This window comes from Loxodonta africana, chromosome 11, assembly GCF_030014295.1.
Source record: "Loxodonta africana isolate mLoxAfr1 chromosome 11, mLoxAfr1.hap2, whole genome shotgun sequence".
Taxonomy (NCBI): domain Eukaryota; kingdom Metazoa; phylum Chordata; class Mammalia; order Proboscidea; family Elephantidae; genus Loxodonta; species Loxodonta africana.
The window spans coordinates 57,717,843-57,730,523 of record NC_087352.1 but is presented as its reverse complement, the minus strand read 5'-3'; the positions used below and the strand labels follow the sequence as shown (position 1 = coordinate 57,730,523).

The 12,681-nt window shown below is 46.0% G+C and overlaps 1 long non-coding RNA gene across 2 annotated transcripts in view; it reads left to right on the top strand.

The window, feature by feature from the left end:
• Positions 1-1,765: 1,765 nt before the first annotated feature.
• The window catches only part of LOC111749593 (uncharacterized), a 103,461-nt gene continuing 92,545 nt past the window's right edge, over positions 1,766-12,681 (top strand). For both annotated transcript variants that reach the window (XR_002784800.2, XR_002784799.2), the window contains exon 1: positions 1,766-2,388. This is a non-coding gene — a long non-coding RNA (uncharacterized LOC111749593). The remainder of the gene's footprint in view (positions 2,389-12,681) is intronic.

The following is a 12,681-nucleotide window of genomic DNA, read 5'->3' as shown; positions in this document are numbered from 1 at the left end:
AGAGAGTCCAGAAAAAGATGAGACTCCAGAGAGTGATGATTCCCTGACGACTGAAAGGCAACTCTAAGGGGTAAGTGTGGAGTGTTTCACACCGTCCTTTGGACACCAGGAAAGCTCTCATGTGTCTAAGTGTAATATTTTTTCTTTCTGGTCCTGGGCTGTCCCTGCTTGCTTGTTTAGACAGTGCAGGTGTCAAAAAAAAAAAAAACCCACTACTGTCAAATAGATTCTGACTCATAAGGACCCCATGCGTTATAGACTAGAACTGCTCCATAGGGTTTTCTTGGCTGTAATCTCCCCAGTGGCATAGCGGTTAAAGCGATTGACTGCTAACTGAAAAGTCGGTTTGAAACCACCAGTGGCGCTGTCGGAGAAGATTGTGGCAGTCTGCTTCCTTAGAGATTTACAGCCTTGGAAACCCTATGGGGATGCTCTGAGTTGAAATCAACTTGACTGCAATGGGTAGTTTTTTAAATCTCTGCAGGAGCCATGGCACTGCTGGATGAGTTCGAACTGCCAACTTTTAGGTTAGTAGTTAAGCACAGACAATCTGAACCACCCAGGGCCCTCAGGAGAAAGTATAACCAAGGATTTTGGCAGTTTGAGAGATATGGTCTCAGCAACGGGCCAGGCAGTGTGCAATAGTAGGAATACCTGTTTTCCTTATAACCTTTGAGTGTGGCTTTCCTCATCTGAGAGAGAGACATAATCGTTCCAGCCCTGTCTAAATAAAATTTTTGTAGCGTGAATTAAAAAATATCACAGAATTATACCTAAATGTATGTACCTTTATTAGGGTTATACAAAAAATTGTGAAAACATCGACACTATATAAGTATTTTAAATGCCCCAGGGGAGTTGCCTCTTTAAAGAAGGTCTATAATTGATTCTTTCATTAAGTGGAGGACTGTCCCCTAATTTGTCTACTTTGAATATTCAGTTTTTAATGCTTGTTCTTTCTTAGGACCAGTCAAGCAGAAAATTCACTCACTGACTTAGTTTCTCAGTGCTGCTGTGACAGAAACACCACAAGTAGGTGACCTTAATGAAAAAAAATTTGTTTTCTCACGGTTTAGGAAGCTAGGAGGTTGAATTCACCGTCTGCTCTGCGGAAAATCCTTGTCTCAGTGTCTGTAACTTGGGTTTTGTTCCTGGATTCCTTGGCAATCTTCACATGACATCTGTCTTTCCCCCAGTTGTGCTTGCTCGTCTGTGTCTAATCTGCTCTTTTTATATCGCAAAAGTGATTAGGTTTGAGACACATCTTACACTGATTTTACCTGGATCCACAATCAATGCCCATGGAAGCAACAGTCAAGAAATCAAACGATGCATTGCGTTGGGCATATTTGCTGCAAAGACCTCTTTAATTTTTCGAAAAGCAAAAATGTCACTTTGAGGACTAAGGTGCACCTGATCCAAGCCATTGTGTTTTCAATCACCTCATTTCCATGTGAAAACTGGACAACGAATAAGGAAGACCAAAGAAGAATTGATGCCTTTGAATTATGGTGTTGACAAAGAACACTGAGTATACCATGGACTGCCAGAAGAACAAACAAACCTGTCTTGGAAGAAGTATAGCCACGATTCTCCTTAGAAGACAGGATGGTGAGACTTTGTCTCACATACTTTGAACATGTTATCAGGAGGTACCAGTCCCTGGAGAAGGACATCATGCTTGGTAAAGTAGACGGTCAATGAAAAAGACGAAGGCCTTCAACGAGGATTGACACAGTAGCGGCAACGATGGGCTAAAGGATAACAATTGTGAGGATGGTACAGGACCAGGCAGTGTTTCATTCTGTTGTACATAGGTTCGCTGTGAGTTGGAACCAAACTGATGGCATCTAATAACTACAACTACACTGATATGGCCTCATTAGCTCAACAAAGAAAACCCTATTCCCAAACTGGATTACACTCACAGATATAGTGGTTAGGATTCCAACATATATTTGGGGGGGTGGGGGGACACAATTCAATCCATAACATTCACTTTAGTAAGAGTGGATGGGAGATTGAGACCAGAGTGTAAAGCGCTCAGACAAGAGCAAGCTGGGGGAAAGCCTTGTCTTGAGGAAGGGAAATTGTCTTCTCAAACTCTTCACACCTTTTCTATAAACAGGATGGGTGGAGCTGCCTGGGTGGAGGAAGCATGAAGCTTGGTTCAGGGTGAGGAGCCAAGGTAAAGAAAGGCATACTTTCTGGAGGCTCTGTGCCTCCTGGGCTCTTCTGACAGGCTCCAGAAAGCTCTGGGAAAGCTCCAGTTTCGTGCTAACAAGCTCAGTTTGGGGTTCCTTGCACTTGCAGGGGTCATGGGGCCATCTTGGAGAAGCTGAGGAGATGCGTCCAAGCTAGGTGGCCAGTGGTCCGAATTTAACTTGGGTAAGTCTGGGTTTGCTTTTTCTTCCCTCGGAATTTCTTTTTTCCTTTTCTTTTCCCCCAGACCACCAGCCAAGGGAGACCCAGGAAGAAGGTAGGAGAAGCAACTCCCAGATATCAACACTGTGGGCAAAGCCACCAAGGGAAATGAGACATCATTCTTCTGACCAGTTGTTTGCTAGCATGGACAGTACAAGCTACACACTGTGGCCAGCCGAATTTCCCTGTGGTTCATGTCATTCAGGTTGCTCCCCACATCCGGGCTGGAGTTGTGGGTGTGGGAGCACAGCCCCTCAGACTCTGTGCTGGTCCTGGGCCCAGGCCTGGAAAACATCAGCCTGTGGCAGACCATACATAAACACCCGCCTGGGGCTGAAATCAGTTTTCCACTCACCTTGATCCAGGTTTCCAAGCCTGTGTCTGTGTTTATGTCTCAGGCCTGTGAGTGGAATCTCCTTTCTGGGGAGGTCTGTCATTGGGGGCTTTAGACCCGTGGTCATCTGCTTCTCACAAGATGAAGGGCTGAGAAGGATGTGGGTGGTCACACCTGAGATCTTCAGAACATTCTGATCCTTTCCAGTGAGCCAGCCAGAATCTTCCCTTGGGCTAGGGGAGCACCAGGTGGGGGCCAATACGATGAGCACAGTGGGTTATTCCCTTTGTGGAGTGATTCAAGGGGAGGAAAATCTCCTTGCCCAAATAATCTGCCCTCTCTTGTGATGCTGTGTGGCTCCAACAAAAAAAAAAAATTCAATAGTAGTAATGCCTATGTTTCTTGTTTGAATTGGGCATTCTAGGCTTCGTTATCTCCTTTAATCCCCAGGTCAGCTTCACAATAGGTGGGCCAGGAATTATAGCCACAATGTAGTAGATGGGAGCCCTGATGATGCAGTGGTTAAGCGTTCAGTTGCTAACCAAAAGGTCAGCAGTTTGAGTCCACCAGCTGCTCCTTGGAAACCCTATGGGACAGTTCTACTCTGTCCTATGGGGCCACTATGAGTCAGGATTGACTTGAAGGCAATGGGTTTGGTTTGTTTGTTTTTTCTTTTTATGTGGTAGATGAGGACACTGTGGGAGGCTGAGAAAAGGAAGTGAGCTCTGGCAGGGGTCAGATGGCCTGTCACCAAGGGCTGTGGAAGCAAACAAATGACTTCTCTGAACTTCAGTTTCCTAACTTGAATATGATTTTGTAATTTGTAAAATTCTTTTCATTTCAAAATATCTAAAGGCTGATCTTTGTGTACCGATGTGGAAAGGTCGTCAAGAAAGTGTTAAGTATAAAGAGCAACACGTGGGTATAATCTGACACTATCGGAATTATTTTTTAAAGGCTATATATCAAAAGGTCAGCAGTTCAAATCCACCAGCCACTCCTCGGAAACCCTATGGGGCAGCTCTACTCTGTCCTATAGGGTCACTATGAGTTGGAATCGACTTGACGGCAGTGGATTTGGTTTGGTTTTGGTATATATCCACATACGTATTTGCTTGTATTTTGCATAGGCTGTCTCTGGGAGGATATACAGAACAGGTTACTGTTGGGGGATGGTGCGTAGGTGGAGGGATTGAGTGGGGAGTGGAAATGGGGGTGGGGAGGGTGATAGAATTTTCTTTGTATATTCTTTTGTAGGAGAGCTGGTGGCTCAGTGGTTAAGCATTCAGCTACTAACCAAGAGGTCTGTGATTTGAACCCACCAGCTGCTCCACAGAAGATTGGCAGTCTGCTCCCGTAATGATTTACAGCCTTGGAAACTCTACGGGGCAGCTATACTCTGTCCTATAGGGTTGCTATGGTTGGAATCGACTCAACGGCAGTGTGGTTCGGCTTTTTTATATTCCTTTTTATCTTTTGATTTTCTACCGTATACTTATACATGGAGCATTTTGGCTGTATTTCTTCCAACACAGATGTGTTAGTTCTTCTGGCAGTCCGTGGTATATTCAATATTCTTCGCCAACATCATAATTCAAAGGCATCAATTCTTCCTCTGTCTTCCTTATTCATTGGCCAGCTTTCACATCATATGAGGTGATTGAAAATACCATGGCTCGTGTCAGGTGCATGTTAGTCCTCAAAGTGACATCTTTGCTTTTTAACACTTTAAAGAGGTCTTTTACAGCAGTTTTGCCCAATGCATCCTTGCTTAGAAGCGAGGATAGTGAGACTTTGTCTCATGTACTTTGGAGATGTTATCAGGAGAGACCAGTCCCTGGAGAAGGACATCATGCTTGGTAAAGTACAGGGTCAGTGAAGAAGAGGAAGACCTTTGACAAGATGGATTGACACGGTAGCTGCAACAATGGACTCAAACATAGCAATGATTGTGAGGATGGTGCAGGACTGGGCAGTGTTTCGTTCTGTTGTACATAGGGTGACTGTGAGTTGGAACTGACTCGATGGCACCTAATGACAACTTATATTATCTCTTACAAATCTAAACAAGAATTACTTATAAAAAATAATTTAATTTTTTTTTTTAAGCAAATAAGATAATATTTGTGATATAAGATGCTTTGTGGGCATAAAACCCTTTCTACTGAGTCGATTCTGATTCATGGGGTCCGGTGTGTTACAGAGTAGAATTGGTTCATAGGATTTTCCTGACTGTAATCTTTATGAAAACAGATCACTAGGCCTTTCTTCCACAAAGCCACCACTGGGTGGGTTCAAAATGCCAACCTTTAGATTAATAGCTGATTGCCAATCATATGAGCCCCCCAGAGACCTCCATTTGTGAGCATGAAGGGATATTGTCTGAAAGGGGTAACTTGAAACCATTATCAACTATTAGATTTAAAAACATTGTTTATTGGAAAATTGTGGGTTTAGGAATTGAATAGACATGAGTTAAAATTTGGCCTCTGGTTTTCTCATCTAGAAAACGGGGGAGGGGCACAGAAATAACAGATATTTCTATTCTTATGAAAAATAAAATGAAAACATATGAAAAATATATGCAAAGTAGGACAGTTCCTTCCTTCCTCCCCACACCCTTCTGCTAGCAGGGCTCTGGGGAAATGGAAAGCTATTTCTGTGTTTCAGGTAAATTTTGACCTCAAGGAAGTCCTCTAAGGCAGCACCATCCAATAGAAACACAAGGTGAGCCCCGTATGTAATTTTAAGTTTTCTAGTAGCCACATTGGAGTCCCTGGGTGGTGCAAACAGTTAAACGCCGAAAGGTTGGTGGTTTGAACCTACCCAGAGGCGCCTCAGAAGATAAGCCTGGCGATCTGCTTCTGAAAGATCACAGCCTTGAAAACCCTATGGAGCAGTTCTATTCTGCAGACATGGGGTCGCCATGAGTTGGAATCGACTTGAAGGCAACCAAACAACAACTGTAGTCACATTAAAAAAAAAAAAAGTAAAAAGAAACAGGTGAAACTAATTTAATAATGTATTTTAAGTAACCCAATATATAAAAAAATATTTTTCAACATGTCATCAATATAGAAAATGACCCCTGAGCTATTTTACATTTTTTTCATACTAAGTCTTTGAGATCTGGTGTGTATTTTATACTTGCAGCCCATCTCAGGTGGGAATAACTGCATTTCAGGTGCTCGGCAGTCACACATGGCTCGTGACTGCTGTATTAGAGAGTGCAGCCTCAGAGTGGGGGGGTCTTTCCCCAGGAAGGTATGTGAGAGGGCTCCAAACAAAGCAGGGGCCTGACCATGGACCACGGAGGAAGGTAATGGAACTGAAGCCCTGGTTTTGTCTAGTCCAGACTGTGATTAGGTAACAAAAGCATAGAACAACCTTGGGTAAAGAAATAGGGGTTCTATCACTGTACGGTGATCCTCCCATCACCCCCTGGGAAGGGTCAGGTGTTGTCACTGCTTGGTGAAGGGAAAGGGAGCTGAACAGGGACAGAGGTGGGAGATAGGGAAAGGGCCTGACATTGTCTTTGTGTGTCACTTTCTTAACCGTTGCCCTCCTCCTGGTCCTTCTCTTCCCTTGGGGATTGAGAAGGAATTAGTCTTCTTCGTGAACTCTTCATCAGCCAGACTCCTAAATGTTGGTGTTTTCTGGACTCGTTTGCTGTCTTCTTATGCCATACCAGCTTCCTGGGCTTTCACCCTGTTCTTACGGCTTCCAGTTCTTCTGTGGGCTCAATCTCCAGCCCACAGGGCTCCCCTGAACTTGAGCCTAATATATCCAGGCGAGTCTTCTTGACATGTCCTCTTCGACCCCTCTCTCCCTCCCTCCCACTACTTGCTCTCTTTCCGTGTTCCCTCTTTCACTTGCCCAAGTCAGAAACTTGAGAACAAGATGTGACTCCTTTCCTTCCTTCCAACATCCAAACCACCACCAAACCTTGCCTATTCTGCCTCCTAAATATCTATCAAGTGTCTAGAATTATCTCTCACCTAAATTGCTGCAACAGCATTCTGTGTTGTTCCTCTATGGTCTAGTCTTGCCCACACAGTAGCCCTTCACCCTGCCGTAAGCATGATCTTTCTGAAGCTTAAATTTTATCCTGTAACTTTCTTGGAAGGAACCCTGATGGCCTAATGTTTACGCACTTGGCTGCTAACCGAAAAGTTGGTGATTTGAACCATTCCGCAACTCCTCTAGAGAAAGATCTGATGACCTGCTCCCATAAAGATTAACCAAAAAACCAAACCCCTTGCTATCGAGTCAATTCCAACTCATAGTGACCCTATAGGACAGAGTAGAATTGTCCCATAGGGCTTCCAAGGCTGTAGTCTTTACGGAAGCAGATTGCCACATCTTTTTCCTGCAAAACAGCTGGTAGGTTTGAACTGCTGACCTTTTGGTTAGCGGCCAAGCACTTAACCACTGCTGCACCAGGGCTCCATTCCTGTGAAGATTACAGCTTAGAAAACCATTTTATGGGGGCAGTTCTACTCTGTTACATGGGATTGCTATGAGTTGAAATCAACTTGACAGCACCTAACAACAACTTTCTTGCATTAAACACTTCCAGTGCTCACCACCGCCCCTAGATGAAGTCCATTGCCAGTGTGTATTCTCTGCCTAACTCTGAAGTCTCATTTCTCTCCACTTCTGCCCTTGCTGTCTATAATGGGTTCAATAGTGTCTCCCAAAAAGTTGTGTCCATCTGGGACTTTGCAATGTGACCTGATTTGGAAATAGGGTCTTTGCAGAGGTAATTAGTTGAAGATCGAGATGAGGTCATTCTGGATCAGGGTGGACCCTAAACTCAATGACAAGTGTTCTTATTAAAAGAGAAGACACAGAGAGAACCACAGAGAAGACCATGTAAAGACAGACGCAGAGATTGGAGTGATGCTGCCACAAGCCAAGGAACACCTGGGGCTACCAGAAGCTAAAAGAGACAAGGAAGGATTCCTCCCTAGAGCCTTCACAGGGAAGGTGTCCTGCTGACACCCTTATTTCAAACTTCTAGCCTCTAGAATAGTGAGAGTATAAACTGTTGTTTAAAGCCACTTGGTGGTAATTTGTTATGGCAGCCCCAGTTGACCCAAGCCATGGTATTTTCAATTGCCTCATAAAGCATGCAAAAGCTGGACAATGAATAAGGAAGACCAAAGAAAAATTGACGCCTTTGAATTATAGTATTGGCAAAGAATATTGAATATACCATAGATTGCCAAAAGAATAAACAAATCTGTCTTGGAAGTACAGCCAGGATGCTTCTCAGAATTGAGGATGATGAGATCTCATCTCACATACTTTGGACATGTTATCAGGAGGGATCAGTCCCTGGAGAAGAACATCATGCTTGGTAAAGTAGAGGGTCAGCAAAAAAGAGGAAGACCCTCAATGGGATGGATTGACACAATGGCTGCAAAAATGGGCTCAAACATAACCACAACTGTGAGGATGGCACCGGACCAGGCAGTGTTTCGTACTGTTGTACATAGGGTCGCTATGTGTCGGAACCGACTTGACAGCACCTAACAACAACAACGGGAGGCTTAATACACCCTGTCTGCTTTCTCTGTAATGAGCCACTAGCATTTCTTTGCACCTGCTGTTCCTTCTGCGCTCTTCCCCAACCCATCTCCCTTCCCCCTTTGCCTGGCTCCTTCAGGTCTTAGTCAGACATTGCCTCTCCTGAGGAAGCCACCTTGAGGAGTGTGCCCCAGCTGTGTTAGGTGCCTCTCCTGTGCTGCCCCCAAAGCACAGGCTTCTCTGTATGCTAATTGCCTCTTTTCTTTTTAATTGTGGCAAAAATTTATATAACAAAACATTTGCCAATTCAACATTTTCAAGTGTACAATTCAGTGACATGAATTACGTTTATCAAGTTGAGTGACCATCACTGCTTCGAAATTTTTTCATCGCCCTGAATAGAAACTCAATGCCCCTTAATCAGTAACTTTCACTTTCCCTTCCCCCCCCCCCCCCGCCACGGCCACCCGTGGTAACCGCTAACCGCCAACTTTGGTTTCTGTACATTTGCCTGTTTTCATGTAAGTGGGATCATACAATTCATTGCCTCTTGACTTGCCTGACTACCCCACTAGACTGAACCCTGTGAGGACAGGGTGTCTTGGGGACACTCAGAAGGTTCTGAGTAAGCATTCGTGGAATGACTTCATGCTACCTTCTCTGTCAGGCATTGCTCTTTGTGGGTGTCATTTCAAGTAATCCTTACAAGAACCTTATAAATTACGTATTATTAAGTATTACGTATTTTCTATTCAACATACGGAAACCAAGGCCAAGGGCTTCCAGGGACTGACCTGAGGGGTGTAACATTAGGTGGCTGTACAGGCCTTGCTGTTGACGGGAGTTTGGAAATTTGTTTTGGACTCTACACAGCCTGGCTGTCAAAGCTGTATTTTTCACTGTCCATGGTCCAAAAGTCAGAGTTTGCTGAGGGACATGCTTATGACATCAAGCGGGAAAAACAGAAGTGGCCATTGTCGCTGGGGGAAGTGATGCTGAGGCAAGTGCTCTAGCCTGGAAGTCAAAGACCAGGAACCATGTGTGGAGTGTGCTTAGCAACTGTCACCCCATGTGCTCATGACTGTCACTGAGGAAAACCTGAGTTTGAAATTAAGAAGCCTACTTTAGTCCAGGCTCTGCTATTAACCAGCTTTGTGACCTGCGGCAAGTGCTTTTATCTCCCAGGTGGTTGTCCAGGCTTCCTTACCACCTCCAGACTGATTGAAACCAGATCTCTGGGATGGGGGTGGGCACTTTTTTGCTTTCAAAAGTTCCCTAGGAGACCCTAGTGCTCAGGAAGGGTCGAGAACAAACAGAGGAGTGTGGGAAACTCAGGGCCTTGGGTGCTTGAGTGGGAGGAGAATCCCCAAGTGAACAGAGGGTGAGAGTGGGAAGGCTGCAGAAGCTAAGGGCAAACTTGGCTTAAGTTGTAATTGAGTCCTGGGCAGAGGTTGAGGGGTATCATGGGGGGTGGGGATGTCACAGTTTCTGGAAGGAAAGACCATTCTTGGCGGTTTGCCATGGCCCCAATCGGGCCCAGCCCTCATCTTTGCCCCAATGGGTTGCAGGACTGGCCAGCGTGGTGGTCTGCTCACCTGCCTCCCCTACCATCCTACCACCCTCATATGTGGCTTGGGCAGATCTCAACTCCTGCAAGAAGCTTCTCGAGACTGATCTCCTTTAGCACAAGTCGGTATTGTACAATGTGACAACTTATCCTCAGTGTTTCATGTTCTAGAAGTTCCATCCATGCGCTCTGTAACTCTTGTAGAAGTTTTCCACCCTTGTGAGGGGGGCAGAGTCCTACAGAGCAAAGAGCATGGGCTTTGGAGGTGCCCATGTCCACATGTCAGTTGTCACTAGCAATGTAACTTGGAGCAAATCATAAACCTCGGAACCTCTATCTCCTCATCCATACAATGGGAATAACAGTACCTTCCTCTTAGGTTTGTTGTGAAGAGAAAATGAGGTAATGTGTCTAATATCCTTGGCATACAGTATGAGACTGACACTTTCGTGTTGATTAACCAAGCAGTTGGATAATCGTTGCCATAATTATAACTCAGATAAGGGAGCACTTTCTTACTTTATCTTTTAATGCAATGAGGCTTTTTTTTTTTTAAATAATATTTTGTTGTGTTCTAGACAAAAGTTCACACAGCAAATTAGGTGCCTCTTTAACTTTTTTAATACAAATGGTTCCATGCCATTGATTACAATTTTTTACAGTGTGTCCCCATGCTCCTTATTTCCATTCTTCTGTTTATTCTGTTTCCATTGATCTAGCTTCCCTTTCCTTCCTTGCTTTCTTATCTTTGCTTTTGGGGAACTGCTGACCGTTTGGTCTCATGTAGTTAATTGTTTAAGGGAGCACATTATTCGTGACAGAGAGCCTGTGGGTATTTGTTAATCTCATTTTACAGGTACCGAAAGTGAGGTTCAGACAAATTACGAAGTATTCCTGGCACACTTGTGGCTCTGCTTTCTCCACCATTGCTGCTTGGGTGGATAGGACAGAAGTAGGGACAACTGTTGAAGTTTTGACTCTGCTCTGGGGTGACAGCAGAGTCCACTGTCCAACAGGCACCCTTGAGGTCTTTCTGACGGGTCAGGCAGCAGGTGTGGGCAGTGGGGTGGTCCTGTGGTGTTTGGTCGCAGGCTGGCCCTTTGCGGCATTGCTGGGCCAGGTCATGTTTTGATGTTTTCTCTTGTGTTATGGAGAGCAAGCCCCTCTCCTGTTGTGTCATGGGGACAGGGATGGGGCAGGGCACACAATTTCTGCCTCCTTGCCCCCTTGGTCCTCTCCATTCCTGACGTCAGAGCTGCCCGTGGGATCGGAAACCTCACATTTTTGGAACGGGGCACATTCTCTTAGGGGCAGGAGTGGAGATAAGGAAGGGAGAGCTGGAAGAGGCAGGGGGAGGGGGAATGATGTGCTGAAAAATTTCTGGAAAGAAACTGAGGAGACAGGAACCTCATGAGTCTCTGGCTTCCCACTCAGGCTGGCGGAAGGCCACGCTGACAGGAGGCCAAGTGGAGGATCCAACTCTGAGTCCGCGCAGCCTGGAAGGGTAGCTGTGGGACCTTCGCTGTGAGGGAGACAGGGCTTGTGCTGAGATCACCACCCTCCTCACCCCTGCAGGCCTGAATGAGAAGTGAGTCCCTGTGCCAGGCTGCCATGGCAGTGAGGCTGAGGCCTGGCTTCCTGGGCCAAGGGCAGGGAGCTGAGCAATTTAGTGACATTGTCAGCATCCACTGAACTGGCTCTCCAGATTTTGGTCATAGCCTTGGAAATGATCTCTTACGGGTTTTCTTTTTCCCCTTCAGATTTTATTCAGAACTGAAAAATTGCTCTACCTTCACAAGCCCACCAGTGTCACCTTCTCTTTTTCTCTCCCCATGCCCTGCTGTGTCATGTGGTGCAGCTGTGTCTGGTGCCAAAGGGGCGCCAGCTCTGGTGTGGGCCTCCAGAACAGTTCCCTCCTAACAACTCACCTCACACGGATCCCAGCCAAGCTCAGGGAGTTAGAGTGGAGGGTCATTTCTACACTGCCAGCCCCTCTATTCTCAAAAGCAGCCATCTTTGGGTGAGTTGTACAGACTGGAAGCCAAACTAAAATAAAACAAAAGAAACAAACCCATTGCCTTCAAGTCGATTCCAACTCATGGCAACACCCTGTGTTACAGAGTAGAACTGCTCCATAGAGTTCCCTCAGCTGCAGTCTTTACAGAGGCAGATCTCCAGGCCTTTCTTCCGTCATGCCACTGGGTGGGTTAGAACCACCAACCTTCAGGTTAGTAGTTGGGCACAAACTCTTTGCACTGTCTAGGGATCTAGTGGAAGCTAAGAAAGGGGTTACAGTAGCCAGTCCTGGGCTTGAGGGAGAGCTGAAATGAGCAGGTGAATAGAGTGGAAGGGGAGTGAGCCTTGAGCAAGAAACAGCGCCAGGGCTCCTCCACACCAGGCCTGTCCTCCCTCTTCCTGCAAGAGTGTTTAGTTCTGGTTAGCAGAGCCCCTGAGAGTCGGATGGTTCTCTTCATCCTGTTCCTCCCGCCCCCCGCCGTTATCTTCTCCCTGCTCAGCTGGGCAGGCATCCTGGGGAGGCAGGGAGTGCCCGGGGCTCCTTTGGGGTCAACGCATAGCTCAGCTGGCCTCCTGTTTCCCCCTTCTGTGGCAGCAGAATCTGACTTTTGGGCAGAGCCAAAGGGAAGCTGGTGATGCCTGGGTCTCCATCAGGCAAGGGCCAAGGGCCTAGGGCTTCTTAGGAGGGAAAGGGGAGTGTGAAGGGGGAGAAAGGGAGACAGAAAGAGGGCATTTGATCTGGTGATTTAATCTGTTGCTTCCTCACCAAAACCAAACCTGTTACTGTAGAGTCGATTCCAACTCAAGG